Source organism: Schistocerca nitens, chromosome 4 (genome assembly GCF_023898315.1).
Source record: "Schistocerca nitens isolate TAMUIC-IGC-003100 chromosome 4, iqSchNite1.1, whole genome shotgun sequence".
NCBI lineage: Eukaryota > Metazoa > Arthropoda > Insecta > Orthoptera > Acrididae > Schistocerca > Schistocerca nitens.
In genome coordinates, this window is record NC_064617.1 from 362,567,556 (window position 1) to 362,585,303 (window position 17,748).

Consider the following 17,748-nt stretch of genomic DNA (forward strand, 5'->3'; position numbering starts at 1 on the left):
ATTACTGCGAGCTAACAAAGATCTTGTCTAACAAGAAGATTATATTTTTCATAATACGAGAACGTTCTCCTCCTGATAATTTCAGGTAACCATAAGGAGCGTGTTTCTCTGACACATCTTTAGAATAGATAAGGTAACATTGACACCCCAGGTAATAGATTGTTCAGGTAACAGATTCTTCTGAACAAGGGAACTAAACGGTACAAAAGGTATCTGGAAGAAATGGGAAATTGGGAAGAGAGATTCACAACAGAGTGCCTTTCATGAAAAGAAGAAGAGAAAAAAAATCAGGCTGACGTAGATTTTCACCGCGCGAGGTGGCGCAGTGGTTAGACACTGGACTCGCATTCGGGAGGACGACGGTTCAACCCCGCGTCCGGCCATCCTGATTTAGGTTTACCGTGATTTCCCTAAATCGCTCCAGGCAAATGCTGGAATGGTTCCTTTCACAGGGCACGGCCGACCCGTCCTTCCCTCGTTCGATGACACCGATGACCTCGCTGTCTAGTCTCCTTCCCCAAACAACCCAACCCCCTAGATTTTCAGCATAGACGTAGATCCAGGTTTAAATCCTCATGGACTGATGAAGAAAGAAAGTTACAGAACATGAAAACGAAAGAATATAGGATAAAAACCAGAAGAAGAGTAACTGACCCGAATTGTGCTCCTCAGATGGCGAAAAGAAAAACAGGTAGAACAATCTAGATGGAAAGCAAGTGAGGGAAAAGTGGCGTCCTGCTTTTAATTTTTCTTTCCTTGACATTCTTAACTTGCCTATATCTGAACGTGGCTCCAGAGACGGCTGAATTTTGAGCTGGGCTCTCAGGCTGGGGTGGGCTTTGTCCAGGGCACGTGTGCGACCTGCCCTCCGGCGGCGCTCCAGGAAGGCCTCTGAAAGCCCGGGCGAGGCGCGAGCCAACCCGTCACGCGGCGCCACACTTTACTACCGCGCAGTATCCGCGCCGGCAGGCCGGCCTCCGCCTCTGCTGCCGAACGAATTGTTCCGGAGCGCCGGCGGCGACGGCCGGACGTGTAACGGCGGCAATCTGCGGCGGGGGCGGCGTCAGCATCGGCGATGGCGGCGGCGGGGGCGGCAGAGGGGCGGCGTGAGTCGTGGCGCGCGAGGCGTAGCCAGCTCTGCACACGAATGTCCGCATTATGCAGACGAGCGGCGAGCCGCGGTGCGAAAGGGTAGAGGGGAAGCTGCGGCATTCTAAGGGTGACCGCTGCCAGCTCGTCCCGACTTATTCGATGGTTCTCTTCCTTATGCGGGTGTCCGCTCACGCCAGTGATGCTGGGCCGTCTTACTGCGGAGAGGCGGCGGGCAGAATTCTGCCAACGCTGCAGAGTCCAGTTGGGACAAGCCCTTTAATCCCCTCTGTTCGGCTCAATCGTGGTCCGAATTGACTTTACGGAGTGATTGAGTGATGGCGGAACGTGGACTTAAGTTAACTGGTTAAGAAGTGATAATGGGATCAGAGTGTCGAGCTGTATTTTATCTAGGTAACTCGGTCGCCAATGAAGGCCGTGCTGGCATACTGACGTTACGGAGCTGCCTAGAGACTCTTACAAAACTGATATTCCAGTGTCTGTGTTGTAAAGAAGAACTGTGCAACGTTCCTTCGGACACGCATGCATCGTTCTCTTGACACCGTAGGCATTGTGCCAGCATCACCTTAACTGCAAGTTACTAACCACCTTTCACACGGAGCACGTCCGTATCTCACCACTGACTTCTAGTATCAGCCGCATGCAGTTGACATCAACAAGTGTATGGGCCTGAAGATGACGTTGTTACAAAGTTGAAACTAGTTGCCAAAATAAAATCGACACCTTAAATACATATATTTTGTTATACAGAATGTCCCCGGAAGAATTTTGATATTCAGGCATATGACATGAACGACCATTCTAAGTAAAGAAGTCGAGTAAACAAAGGCAATACACTGCATACGTTGGAGCTAAGGGCGCTTCGTCACCTTCGATACTGTGAAACAAATCCCTTCTACTAAAACACTCAGCTTTCATATTTTCAGGCAGCATGGACTGATGTTACTGTTTCAATTGCTATTGCTTGAATGTTAAATTTTTGGGGTGAAAATGATCAAAAGTTCAATAAATCTGTTCGAATCCTTGTTGTTAAGTCTTTATGAAAATTGCAGGACATCATCCAATGAAAACTTTGTACTGAAATTTCTAGTTTTTCACAACACGATTTCCTTGGACACTCACTCCAAGCGAACTATTTATCCAGTTCATGAGCTTGTGGAAGTTGCCCGCAACATCTGCAACTGTCACTGTTCTTTCGAGAATTATTTGGTGCAGGTTTTATTCAAAGATACGTTTCTGTACACAATAATTTGTCTTTAGAACAAGCTCTGGCATGTTCAATGAGGACTCTTTTTCAGTTCCAGTTTAGTGAGCCAGTCAGATCCCAGCCGGCCTCGATGCGAACCCGGGATGGCGGGTTTGAAAAGACGCTATAGCTTCTGAGAGATAGACGTGAGGTCTTGTTTTGGCAGTCAGATGCGTGTTCGGCTTTTTTCAGCACGACGATGTGGTGAGATGGAATTTAGCTGTGTGTAAGTTGAGCACATTTGCAGTAAGTGTTTGTTAATCATTTATAGAGATTGTGTAGTTCGTGAGTAATTATTTGCTTAGTTTCCATCGCGAAGTCCAAGGTATAGAATTTCACTGAAGCTTCCGTAGCTCTAAAGCGTGTCTTGTATAAATTCGTCACACTCCTTGCAATGAGCTTTGTAGAACGTTTCGCGCTACAACACAATCGAGCACCTGTTCATGATACACGGCCTGTGGCGGAGTGGTTACACGACAGTAACATCCCTTTAATGGAATGGCCTGCGCAGAGTCCTGACCGGAATCCTATAGAACACTTCTGGGATGCTTTGGAACACCGACTTCGTGCCAGCCCTCACCGACCGACATCGATACCTCTCCTCAGTGCAGCTCTCCGTGAACAATGGGTTGCCATTCCCCAAGAAACCTTCAAGCACCTATTCGAACGTAGAGTAGTGGAAGCTGTCATCAAGGCTAACGGTGGGCCAACACCATTTTGAATTCCAGCATTACCGATGGAGAGCGCCACGAACTTGTAAGTAATTTTCAGCCATGTGTCCGGATACTTTTGATCACATAGTGTATGTTCCGTCTGTAGTGTTGACTCAAGAGCCAACACCGTGTCGCTACAGGAGGCCGAAATGCACGCGTCTAAATACACGCAGACCGGCGTGAGGTCTGGAACAGGACAATGTCTTGAGAATTGCAATAAAGTACGAAATTCTTGTAATACTTAACTTTAATCCATAATTGTAGAACATCGCTCTTGATGATACAAAAGTATGATAGCAATAACAACTGGTAATGGCGCCTTGCTAGGTCGTAGCCAATGTAGCTGAAGGCTATGCTAACTATCGTCTCGGCAAATGAGAGCGTATTTGTCAGAGTAGCATCGCTAGCAAAGTCGGCTGTACAACTGGGGCGAGTGCCAGGACGTCTCTCTACACCTGCCGTGTGGTGGCGCTAGGTCTGCTATCACTGACAGTGGCGACACGCGGGTCCGACGTATACTACCGGACCGCGGCCGATTTAAAGCTACCACCTAGCAAGTGTGGTGTCTGGCGGTGACACCACATTCCTCCCCCGCAAATCGGCGAACGGTTGTGCTATAAGGCTTCCACCCGCCGTGGGGAGGACCCCATGTTGACGTATGCGACGAGGTGGGGAGCCTAACAGGCGAGGCTGTGCCACCCGCACCCTGCCATTCGGTCCGAGGGGAGCTAGGAAACGCCTGAAAACCTAGTCCAGGGTGCACGCCAACATGCGGTGTATGCGCCCGTAGAGAGACAGGAGGGGCCGAATGGTCGACCTCCATCGCGTCGGGGTACCCGACGGGCGAAGACGACATCTGGTCCGGAGCGGGCAAGAGTTCCACGTCGGAGGACAGCTGGTCACGGGAAGCGATCGGCGGCGCGTGACCCAGGTAGGCGCGTCCACTGCGGGCGGCGCCGGCGGGAGAACCGGCGGCGGCGGCGGCGCGTCGCCATGGGGCAAAATGGAAGGCATCGTCGGTAACACCTGGGGATGAGGCGAGCCAGTAGATGGGTCCCCAGGGCGCTGACCTGACGGCACCGTCGCTGAAAGCAGACGGGGAGCGGCAGAACCCGTGCGACGACAGAGGCGCAGCTGATTGAGATGCCGACGCACCTCACCAGAGGCCCCCAAAACCAGATACATAGCGCGGCCGAGGCAACGAAGAATGCGCCCTGCGAGCCAACGCCGTGAACCTCGATAGTTGCGATGGTATACAACGTCACCTGGAGCAAAAGCAGGTGGCTGCCGCTGCACAGGAACCTGATGCGGCGGATGTAGCAAAGACATCAAGGTTCGATGAGGACGACCGTGGAGCAACTCAGCCGGTGAGCGACCATCTCGGGGCTGAGAGCGATATGAGGACAAAAAGAGCAATAACGCGTCCTCCCGAGAATGCGACTCTTTCAACTTCAACATCTGTGACTTGAAAGTCCGGACCAATCGTTCAGCGGCACCATTTGACTGAGGCGAAAACGGCGCGGACGTCAGATGTTGAATACCATTGGCCTTGCAGAATGACTGAAATTCTGCGGACATGAATTATGGGCCATTGTCGGAAACAATAGTTTGTGGAAGACCTTCAATGCAAAAGATAGCGGATAACGCTTGGATGGTGGCAGAAGACGTCGTAGAAGACATCCGGACAACAAAAGGAAAATTACTGAAAGAATCGACCACAACCAACCATCGAGCAGTCCAGAATGGACCAGAAAAATCGATGTGCAATCGTTGCCAAGGGGAAGTGGCTTTCGGCCATGCAAAGAATTTCCGCGGTGGGGCGGATTGTTGTTCGGCACACGCCATGCAAGCAGAGCACATATTCGTAATCGGAGCATCGATTTCGAACCAAGTACAGTGCTGACGAGTAAGTTGTTTCGTTCGCACTATACCCCAATGTCCTTGGTGGAGAAGCTGTAATACAGAGGACTGTAACGAACGTGGGACCACGACCCGGGACTGATCATTATCAGAACGCAACAGCAAAACACCACGTCGTACAAAAAGTCTCTCCTTGTGAGCAAAAAATCGGCGAACCAACGGATCCTCGATCCGTGACTTTGACAAGGGCCATTGCGTAGCAACAAAACGCAAAACGGTAATACGGACAGGGTCAGCAGCTGTGGCTGTAGCTACACGACGAAAATCAATCGGAAACGATTCGACCACGTCATCTGTTTCCGAATCAATGAACATGCAAGCAAGTTCGGAAGAATCGAATGCTCTATCCTCAGCAACAGGCAAACGGGACAACGCATCGGCGTTTCCGTGCTTAGCAGTGGACCGATACAAGATATCGTAGCGGTACTGCGAGAGGAAAATAGACCAGCGAATGAATTTCTGCGCTGTACGTGGAGGTACAGGCTTGTTCGGATGAAATAGCGATGTCAAAGGTTTGTGGTCTATGATGATGGTAAAGTGACGACCATACAAGAAATCATGAAAGTTTGTAACACCAAATCCGAGAGCCAAAGCTTCTTTCTCGATCTGTGAATAATTTCTTTGCGCAGACGAGAGCAATTTGGACGCAAAGGCAATAGGGCGATCATGCGATTCATCTTTGTGCGCAAGCACAGCACCGATCCCGAAATCCGATGTATCTACCATCAACAAAAGGGGTTTCTGGGGATCGAATGGCATAAGGCAAGTATTTGAAAGCAACGCCGATTTCAACTGGCGAAAGGCACGTTCTCATTCCGTCGTCCAGACGAACGGAACACCTTTACGGCGTAAGCGATGAAGCGGAGCTGAAATGGAAGAGGCATGCGGGATATAACGGTTGTAGTAATTTATTTTTCCCAGCACACTCTGTAGCTGCTTCAAATTCTGCGGCAAAGGCAAGTCTTGTATGGCACGGAGGTGCTCTGGACTCGGATGTATGCCTTGTGCATTGATTACATGTCCCAAATATGGTAAATCACAAGCAAAAAACACACATTTGTCCTTCCGCAAGCGAAGACCATTTTGTCGCAAGACCTGAAATAATGTTCTGAGATTGGATAAATGTTCTTCTTCCGTCTTTCCGGAGATCACAATATCGTCCAGATAGTGTGCTGCAGTAGGGACCGAGGCACAAACAGTTTGCAGATATTGCTGAAACAATGCAGGGGCAGATGCACACCCGAATGGCAGTCTTTTGAATCGGTACAAACCAAGATGCGTGTTAACCACCAAGACGCGCTGGGATTCGTCGTCCACTGGTATTTGCAAGTACGCATCTGCTAGGTCCAACTTCGAAAAATATTTACCCGGGCACAGTTTGTCAAAAAGATCTTTCGGGGTGGGGTAAAGGAAAAGTTGCAATGACTAATTGTGGATTCACCGTAGCCTTGAAGTCCACACAAAGTCTCAATTTCCCGGGAGGTTTTGGCAAAATTACTAAGGGTGATGCCCAGAGAGAAGCCTGCACACGTTCAATCACACCTTGTGATTCCAAATCGTGTAAAGTTCTTGCGACCTCAGCACGCAATGTGTGGGGAACATTGCACGCTCTGGAAAATTTCGGTTGCGCGTTTACTTTCAGTTCCAAATGTGCTTCATAGTTCTTAGCGCAACCAAGGCCCGGTGCAAAAATGTCTGCAAATTCTTCACGTAGACGAGAAACACTGTCTGAAGGCACAGTCTGGTTCACTGATAGGACCTGATTGACGATAGACATGTTAAATAGTTGAAAGAAATCTAAACCAAACAAGTTCACTGCAGCAGAAGAACGAAGTACGTAAAATGACACAAGTTTTGTTTGTCCCTTGTATGTTGCAAGAAGGCTGCACTGTCCTAACACAGGGATATTCTGACCGGAATAGCTATTTAACTTAACATTTGCGGCACGCAAGGGAGGTGTGCCCAGTTGTTTGTACATGCCTTTATTGATTAAAGAAACTGCAGCTCCGGTATCGAGCTGGAATGGTATTACATGGCCATGAATGTCCAAATCTACAAAAAGTTTATTGTCCTGCTGACGACAAGAGCGACTGTCTCGTGCAACGTGAACAGACACTGGTACAGAAGCACTTGCGATGTGACGGGATTTCCGGCGACGTCGACACACACGTTTTGTGGGACGAACACAGTCACTGTTAGAGAGATTGGCACTGGGCGGAGGGGAATTAACTACATGAATGTCCATGGGCGAAGGTTCACGAGCCTGAGTATTCTTGGTTCGATTCTGGCGCGAAGTAAAGGGCCTGGAATGGTTGTTAGTGTCCGTTCTGAGCTTTTTCTGGCAAACACTCTGAACATGTCCTTTTTTATTACAGAAAAAGCAAATAGCTTGGCGTGACGGGCAATTCTCACGTGAATGTCTAGTAGCACACCGCGGGCATGACTTCACTGCATTTGCTTGCTTGCGCGGCAAACGTAGCGGAGGGCTTGGCTGCAGCTGTGCGGACGAGCGCGAGGGCTGTTTACTGTTCCGTGCAGCGCGCCCGGAGGGCCGGTTAATGTGACACGTGGCTGGCGAAGTTTCAAATGATTCCTGAGCAAAGTCAAGTGTGTGTTGCCTATCCAATATGTCCATCACCTGTTGAAGGGAGGGATTGACTAGTTTCAAAATCTGTTCCCTGATACGAACATCAGAAACGCTCTGTGCAATTGCATCACGTACCATAGTATCTGAATAAGGGAGTCCACATTCACACTCAAAAGCACAATCCCTAGTAAGGCCTCGCAAGGTTGCAACCCACTCCCGATTAGTTTGACCGGCCGTACGTTTTGTACGAAAGAACGTATACCTTTTTGCAACTACATTGACTGATTCCTTGAAATATGCATCTAATGCCGACAAAATTTCTTCGTAGGACAGAGTCGCTACGTCGCGTCGGATAACAATTTCACTATCACACGGTACGTGTGCACGCCCACGGCGGAAAGAAGAAATGGCTGCCGCTCGTTACCTTGAATCCTGTAGGCGGCGAGATGGAATCCAAATTGGCGTGACCACTCCGTCCAGCTTTCCAGTTCCACGTCAAAGGGACGAAAAGGTGGTGCAACAGCGTGTTGTGGCTGCGGTAGCGGTGGAGCGGCGGCTGCCGCATCGTTTTGCATTGCACGTTGACCCTGGACGAGCTGTCCAAGGGCACCCAATAAGGCCTGCGTCTGCTGATTCTGCAAGCGGTAAAATTCGGACAGTACATCTGGAGATTGTGGCGAAGCCATGACACAAGTAAATTAGAGCAATACGATCGTTAAATCCTCTTTTAAGCCTCGTCGCCAATTTGTAGTGTTGACTCAAGAGCCAAAACCGTGTCGCTACAGGAGGCCTGCGTCTGCTGATTCTGCAAGCGGTAAAATTCGGACAGTACATCTGGAGATTGTGGCGAAGCCATGACACAAGTAAATTATAGCAATACGACCGTTAAATCCTCTTTTAAGCCTCGTCGCCAATTTGTAGTGTTGACTCAAGAGCCAAAACCGTGTCGCTACAGGAGGCCGAAATGCACGCGTCTAAATACACGCAGACCAGCGTGAGGTCTGTAACAGGACAATGTCTTGAGAATTGCAATAAAGTACGAAATTCTTGTAATACTTAACTTTAATCTATAATTGTAGAACATCGCTCTTGATGATACAGAAGTATGATAGCAATAACAACTAGTAATGGCGCCTTGCTAGGTCGTAGCCAATGTAGCTGAAGGCTATGCTAACTTTCGTCTCGGCAAATGAGAGCGTATTTGTCAGAGTAGCATCGCTAGCAAAGTCGGCTGTACAACTGGGGCGAGTGCCAGGACGTCTCTCTAGACCTGCCGTGTGGTGGCGCTAGGTCTGCTGTCACTGACAGTGGCGACACGCGGGTCCGACGTATACTACCGGACCGCGGCCGATTTAAAGCTACCACCTAGCAAGTGTGGTGTCTGGCGGTGACATCACACCGTCTATGCAACTAACTGAAAGCAGTTTGTTTATTGCCACACGAGTTTCGCTTCTTTTGTTTGTGATACATCTTCAGCAGCCTATAATACATGTTTCGTTTTATACGCATAATAAACATATTATGTTGTATATACAATATGTTACTGTTACATTTGGTTCTTGTTTTTCTCTTGTTTTTTAAATTAGAATGATCTTTTGTAGCGAAATTATCGTTCGGTGTTACGATCTTCAGCGCTGTTATCTCATATGTGGTGTTCTATAGATGTGTTCATCAGTTTCCATGCTCCAGTTGGCGGAGTTATGGCGTTCTTTCGTCCACATCTGATTCAACACGCATATATATATATATATATATATATATATATATATATATATATATATATATATATATGAGAGAGAGAGAGGGGAGGGAGGGGAAGATTAGCGATTTACTCATTCTGCCTATGATTCGGTTTTCTGTTTGTTTCTGTTTGCAACAGCCTTTTCAGTAGTTACAGGGGCAACAGTGTGGATGGCGTTGTAACATTAACCAAAACGGCCTTGCTGTGCTTGTACTGCGAACGGCTAAAAGCAAGGGGTAACTACAGCCGTAATTTTTCCCGAGGGCATGCAGCTTTACTGTATGATTAAATGATGATGGCATCCTCTTGGGTAAAATATTCCGGAGGTAAAATAGTCCCCCATTCGGATCTCCGGGCGGGGACTACTCAAGAGGACGTCGTTATCAGGAGAGAGAAAACAAAGAAAACTGGCGTTCTAAGGATCGGAGCGTGGAATGTCAGATCCCTTAATAGGGTAGGTACGTTAGAAAATTTAAAACGGAGATGGATAGGTTAAATTTAGATATAGTGGGAATTAGTGAAGTTCGGTGGTAGGAGGAACAAGGCTTTTGGTGTGGTGAATACAGGGTTATAAATACAAAATCAAATAGGGGTAATGCAGGAGTAGGTTTAATAATGAATAAAAAAATAGGAGTGCGGGTAAGCTACTACAAACAGCATAGTGAACGCATTATTGTGGCCAAGATAGACAGGAAGCCCACGTCTACTACAGTAGTACAAGTTCATATGCCAACTAGCTCTGCAGATGATGAAGAAATTGATGAAATGTATGATGAGATAAAAGAAATAATTCAGGTAGTAAAGGGACACGAAAATTTGATAGTCATGGGTGACTGGAATTCAACAGTAGGAAAAGGAAGAGAAGGAAAAGTAGCAGGAGAATATGGATTAGGGCTAAGAAATGAAAGAGGAAGCCGCCTGGTAGAATTTTGCACAGAGCATAACTTATCATAGCTAACACTTGGTTCAAGAATCATGACAGAAGGTTGTATACGTGGAAGACCCCTGGAGATACCAGAAGGTTTCAGATAGATTATATAATGGTAAGGCAGTGATTTAGGAACCAGGTTTTAAATTATAAGACATTTCCAGGGACAGATATGGACTCTCACCACAATCTATTGGTTATGAACTGTAGATTAAAACTGAAGAAACTGCGAAAAGGTGGGAATTTAAGGAGATGGGCCTGGATAAACTGAAAGAACCAGAGGTTGTACAGAGTTTCAGGGAGAGCATAAGGAAACAATTGTCAGGAATGGGGGAAAGAAATACAGTAGAAGAAGAACGGGTAGCTTTGAGGAATGGAATAGTGAAGGCAGTGGAGGATCAAGCAGGTATAAAGACGAGGGCTAGTAGAAATCCTTGGGTAACAGAAGATATACTGAATTTAATGCAGTAAATGAAGCAGGCAAAAAGGGAATACAAACGTCTCAAAAATGAGATTGACAGGAAGTGCAAAATGGCTAAGCAGGGATGGCTAGAGGACAAATGTAAGGATGTAGAGACTTATCTCACGAGGGGTAAGATAGATACTGCGTACAGGAAAATTGAAGAGACCTTTGGAGAAAAGAGAACCACTTGCATGAATATCAAGATCTCAGATGGAAACCCAGTTCTAAGCAAAGAAGGGAAAGCAGAAAGGTGGAAGGAGTATATAGAGGGTCTATACAGGGGCGATGTTCTTGAGGACAATATTATGGAAATGGAAGAGGATGTAGATGAAGATGAAATAGGAGATATGATACTGCGTGAAGAGTTTGACAGAGAACTGAAAGACCTAAGTCGAAACAAGGCCCCGGGAGTAGACAACATTCCATTAGAAGAGCCTTGGGAGAGCCAGTCCTGACAAAACTCTACCATCTGGTGAGCAAGATGTATGACACAGGCGAAATTCCCTCAGACTTCAAGAAGAATATAATAATTCCAATCCCAAAGAAAACAGGTGTTGACAGATGTGAGAATTACCGAACTATCATTTTAATAAGTCACAGCTGCAAAATACTAACGCGAATTCTTTAGAGACGAATGAAAAAACTGGTAGAAGCCGACCTCGGGGAAGATCAGTTTGGATTTCGTAGAAATATAGGAACACGTGAGGCAACACTGACCCTACGACTTATCTTAGAAGAAAGATCAAGGAAAGGCAAGCCTACTTTTCTAGCATTTGTAGACTTAGAGAAAGCTTTTGACAATGTTGACTGGAAGACTCTCTCTCATATTCTGAAGGTGGCAGGGGTAAAACACAGGGAGCGAAAGGCTATTTACAATTAGTACAGAAACCAGACGGCAGTTATAAGAGTCGAGGGACATGAAAGGGAAGCAGTGGTTGGGAAGGGAGTGAGACAGGGTTGTAGCCTCTCCCCGATGTTATTCAATCTGTATATTGAGCAAGCAGCGAGGGAAACAAAAGAAAAATTTGGAGTAGGTATTAAAATCCATGGAGAAGAAATAAAAACTTTGAGGTTCGCCGATGACATTGTAATTATGTCAGAGACAGCAAAGGACTTGGAAGAACAGTTGAACGGAATGGGCAGTGTCTTGAAATGAGGATATAAAATGAACATCAACAAAAGCAAAACAAGGATAATGGAATGTAGTCGAATTAAGTTGGGTGATGCTGAGGGAATTAGATTTGGAAATGAGACAATTAAAGTAGTAAAGGAGTTTTGCTAGTTTGGGAGCAAAATAACTGATGATGGTCGAAGTAGAGAGGATATAAAATGTAGACTGGCAATGGCAAGAAAAGCGTTTCTGAAGAAGAGAAATTTGTTAACACTGAGTATTGATTTAAGTGTCAGGAAGTCGTTTATGAAAGTATTTTTATGGAGTGTAGCCATGCATGAAAGAGAAACATGGACGATAATTAGTTTAGACAAGAAGAGAATAGAAGCTTTCGAAATGTGGTGCTACAGAAGAATGCTGAAGATTAGACGGATACCTCACATACCTAATGAGGAGGTGTTGAATAGAATTGCGGGGAAAGAGGAGTTTGTGGCACAACTTGACTAGAAGAAGGGATCGGTTGGTAGGACATGTTCTGAGGCATCAAGGGATCACCAATTTAGTACTGGAGAGCAGCGTGGAGAGTAAAAATCGTAGAGGGAGACCAAGAGATGAATACACTTAGCAGATTCAGAAGGATGTAGGTTTCAGTAGGTACTGGGAGATGAAGAAGCTTGCACAGGATAGGGTAGCATGGAGAACTGCATCAGACCGGTGTCAGGACTGAATACCACAACAACAAACAACAACATTGTTTTGGTTGCAGACATGATCAGAGATTTGACTCTTAAATTTCTCCAGGCGTATTTTACGACGAAATAAAAATAACTGCAGTACATCAGCGCACCTGATGATTGCAAAGTGGTCGATTGCTGAAATATTGTGTCCTATGCACATTCATACCAGGCTCTTCACCAGAGATTTATTTCGTCATGATCAGAGATTTATTGTTTACATGGATTTGGTTATTGAATACCTTCTTTTTCATAGGAATGGCTCTTTGTAAATGAAAGTTTTCTTGCAATTTCAGGAGCCTTATTGTTGTAATTATTCACTCTAATAACTGTCATGTCACGTTCCACGCTGGATAGTTCGTGTCCATGCTGTATCAGGTGTTTGGCAAAGGTAGAATGGCAATTTTCATTTTTCCGACTCATTATACTCGTATGTTCTAGTTTTGAAATTCTTATCTGCCATGCCGAGATACGCTGATTTAAATTCTCAGTACTCTAACTGGTAGATCCATGCTCCTTGGTATTTATTTGGTTTGTCTGTTGTTTGAAAATGTGAATGGAATGTGTTTCTTGTTCTGTGAGAAATGTTTAATCCCTGTTTCTTAAATATATTTGCTACCTCACGTGTTTGTACGTTAAAGTGTTCAATTTTTTTGTGTCAATCATGTCATGAGTATTACTGTTTTGTGTTTCCGTGTGTGCTGTAGCGTCTGTGGGGTTCTTTGGTGTTTCTGTTTTCCCCTTGTTTTGGTTTTTCTTTAATTGGGTTTCTTTTGTTTGATTGAGTTTTTGTACTGTATGGCTGTCATAACCATTGTTTGTGGCGGTGAGTTGCATTTCTTGCAGTTATTTTTCATAGTTTTTTTGTTGAATGGAAAGTTATTTAATCCGTCTAACATGTGTCGTAGGGCCTCTAATTTTTGATTTTGTGCGGTTGGATGAATCATATGTAATTGTGTCTGTGGCTGTTGGCTCTGTGAAGCCGACAAATGTATGTTTACAGTTGTCCCTCTAAGTTGAAATACTAAGAAATGTTAATGATATGGGGGATCCCCCAACCCAAGTTCCACAAACTTCTTATTCGTTGAGGCCTGTTATTAATTTCATGAAGGTACAATCATACCATATGGCAAAGTAGTAGTGCAACATTATGAGATGAAGAACAGGACAACAGTGGAAAACAGGAGGGAACTAGTAGCTAAAATTAAGAGTTACATATCCCACAAACAACATCAACCATCTCTTTTGACACAGAAAACACGTACACCTCAATACCCACTGCAGGCACAATAAAAGTAATTGAAGAAAACTTACTGACATGCGAGAAACTACCTCAGAAAATATTAATGAAATAACTAAAAACCACAAAGCAACCATGTCCCAAAATTACTTCCAATGTGAAAAGGAATTTTTCTTACAAGAAGATGGGCTGCCAGTGGGATCCCCAGCATCGGGATCATTGGAAAATGTATTCATCAGACACATAGAAAACAGAATCTTTGGTACAGTCATGAGAAAGAAAGGATACAAAGCTGTTTACTGGTACAGATATGTAGATGACGTAATCTGTATGGTAGATAAACCAACAGAGGAAATTCATAAACTTCATACAGACATAAACAAAACAAAACACATAAAAATATTCAATTCACCATGGAAAAAGATACAAGAAAGTAAATAAATTTCTTGAACGTAACAATGTAGAGAGTGAACAATAAACACAAATCTGACAACTTCAAGTAGCCAACAGCCACAGACACAATTATACATGATTAATCCAACCACCCAAAAAGTTAAAAAGTAACGGCCGTGCAACAAATGCTACACAGACTAAACAACATTCTATTCAGCGGAGAAAACTATGAAAAAGAATTACTAATAATACAACACATAGCCACAAACAATGGCTACAACGCTCATATGCCACAAAAACTGAACCAAGGAACTAAACATTACGAAAGAAAAATTAAAATAATGAGAGAACACAAACACTAAAGAACCCCACAGACACTACAGCACACGCGCAAACATAAAACAGTAACAATCATGACATGAACACTTTAACGCACAAACACGTGAGGTAGTAAATATACGAGTATTTGAGAAACAGGGATTAAACATTACTCACAGAACAAGAAACACATTCCAGTCACATTTTCATGCGACAGACAAACCAGATAAATACCAAGGAGCATGGATCTACCAGTTAGAGTAATGAGAATTTAAATCAACGTATCTGGGGATGACAGATAGGAATATCAAAATTAGGTATAAAGAACATATAAGGAGTAGGAAAAATTAAAATAGCCATTCTGCCTTTACTAAACACCTGATACAACATGGACACGAACTATCCAGCATGGAAGGTGACATGACAGTTATTAGAGTGAATAATTACGAGAATAAGGCTCCTGACATTGGAAGAAAGCTTCCACATACAAAGAGCCATTCCAATGAAAAAGAAGGTATTCAATGACCAAATCCATGTTAGAAACTAAAACAATAAGAAACAGAAATCCGAAACATAAGCAGAATAAATAATTAACGAATCTTCCTGCCCCTTCTCTCTCTCTCTCTCTCTCTCTCTCTCTCTCTCTCTGTCACACACACACACACACACACACACACACACACACACACAAGTGAAAAGATCAAACAACCAACAAACAAGTAAGTAAAACACAATGATAAACACACAGCGAGAGTTGGCAACAGTACACACCGAAAATACACACATGATGAACCCAAAATGTATCCTTACAAGTGATGTATGCGATGTGTTGTATCAATTGTGGCTGAAAGAACGTCGAAAATCGGTCAACTAGAGGATGGAGACTAATGAACACATCGCCAGGATCACACAAATGAGCTAACAGCGCTGGAAGTAGAAACAGCGAATGACTACTTCACAGCACAAAACTTGTGCTACAAAAGTTGATTCTAACATAAAAAACCAGAGAAAAACGGGACAAAATGTAACATAGTAACATATTGTAACTACCTCATAATTCGTTTATTACGTGTATAAAAAGAAACATGTATTACAAGCCACTGAAAGTGCTTCACAAATGAAAGAATGAAACGAGTATGGCAATAAACAAACTGCTTTCAGTTAGTTTCATATACCGATCATACCAATACGTATTTTATACTACTTGATGTTTTAATATCTTGTTGTTAACGAGCCCATAATCGTAAAGTTTGAATTCTGGGACACTCAAAGCCCATGCAGGCTTGAATCGTGTCGTAGTTCGAGTACTACCTTATGCTAGCTGAAACGCTTTTTCAGTTTTATTTGCAATGAATACTGCTTACGGGATACGTCAGCAAATAGTAAAACTCCAAAGCCGTCAAAAATGTTTATGGTACTATCATGTTATGCTCTTTGAAACACTTTCTATTGCTTCATTTTTCATCATATTATTATTAAAAAAAGGAAAGGAAAAGGAATTTTATGGAACCTGAACAGAAAGCAAAGCAGAAAGTGAAAGCGCACAGGACGCGTGTCGCACCAACTGAATGGCTCTCAACATCATTAGAACTGCAAAGGCCCTGGTTTTCTTCTGCGCATTCTGTTTCTGAGTCTTCGGCAGACAATAGTTACAAAGTAATTAAGAACGTGTATCAGACAAATATTTATAGCTTTATTACGTAAAAACATAGACCTAACGGTTGGCCTGGTTGAATGAGAACATACACTATCTGATCAAAAGTATCCGGACACCTGGGTGAAAATGACTGCCGGCCGGGGTGGCCGAGCGGTTCTAGACGCTTCAGTCTGGAACCGCGCTACCGCTACGGTCGCAGGTTCGAATCCTGCCTCGGGCATGGATGTGTGTGATGTCGTTAGGTTGGTTAGGTTTAAATAGTTCTAAGTTCTAAGGGACTGATGACCTCAGATGTTAAGTCCCATAGTGCTCAGAGCCATTTGAACCATTTTTTTTTTAAATGACTTACAAATTCGTGGCGACCTCCATTGGTAATGTTGGAATTCAATATGGTGTTTGTCCAACCATAGCCTAGATGACAGCTTCCATTCTCGCAGGCATACGTTCAAATAGGTGCTGGAAGGTTTCTTAGGGAATGGCAGCCAATTCTTCACGGAGTGCTGCACTGAGGAGAGGTATCGATGTCGGTCGGTGAGGCCTGGCATGAAGTCGGCGTTCCAAAACATCCCAAAGGTGTTCTACAGGATTCAGGTCAGGACTCTGTGCAGGCTAGTCCTTACAGGGATGTTATTGTCGTGTAACCACTCCACCACAGGCCGTACGTTATGAACAGGTGCTCGCTCGTGTTGGAAGATGCAATCGCCATCCCCTAATTGCCCCTTCACTGTCGGAAGCAAGATGGTGCTCAAAACATCAGTGTAGGCCTGTGCTGTGACAGTACCACGCAAAAGAAACACCATCCACGAGAAACACGACCACACCATAACATCACCGCATCCGAATTTTACTGTTGGCACTACACACGTTGGCAGATGACGTTCACCGGGCATTCGCCATACTCAAACCCTGCCATCAGATCACCACAATAGTGTACCGTGATTCGTCACTCTACACAACGTTTTTCGACTGTTCAATCGTCCAATGTTTACGCTTCTTACACCAAGGGAGGCGTCGTTTGACATTTACCATCGTGATGGTTGGCTTAAGAGCAACCGCTCGACCATGAAATCCAAGTTTTCTCACCTCCTGCCTGTCAGAGTACTTGCAGTCTGGAATTCCTGTGTGATGGTCTGGTTAGATGTCTGCCTATCACAGTTTACGACCGTCTTCAATTGCGGCGCTCTTTGCCAGTCGTCAGATGAGGTCGGCCTGTACGCTTTTGTGCTGTATGTGTACCTTCACGTTTTCACTTCACTATCACATCGGAAAGAGTGGACCTAGGGATGTTTAGGAGCGTGGAAATCTCGCATGCAGACATATAAGACAAGTGACACCCAATCACATGACCACTTTCGAAGTCCGCGAGATCCTTGAAGCTCCCCATTCTGCTCTCTCACGAAGTCTAATGACTACTGAGGTCACTGATATGGAGTACCTGGCAGTAGGTGCCAGCACACTGCACCTAATATGCAAAACGTATGTTTTTGGGGGTGTCTGAAAACTTTTGATGACATATTGTAGGTTATTGATGTCGGTATTTGGTCCCCATCAGAGCAGTGGCACTCCAGGCGCTCATATGAAATACTA

At 44.7% G+C, this 17,748-nt stretch overlaps 1 pseudogene; it reads left to right on the forward strand.

Moving 5' to 3' along the window:
• The window catches only part of LOC126252314 (calcineurin B homologous protein 1-like), a 124,009-nt pseudogene that overhangs the window by 101,716 nt on the left and 4,545 nt on the right, over positions 1-17,748 (forward strand).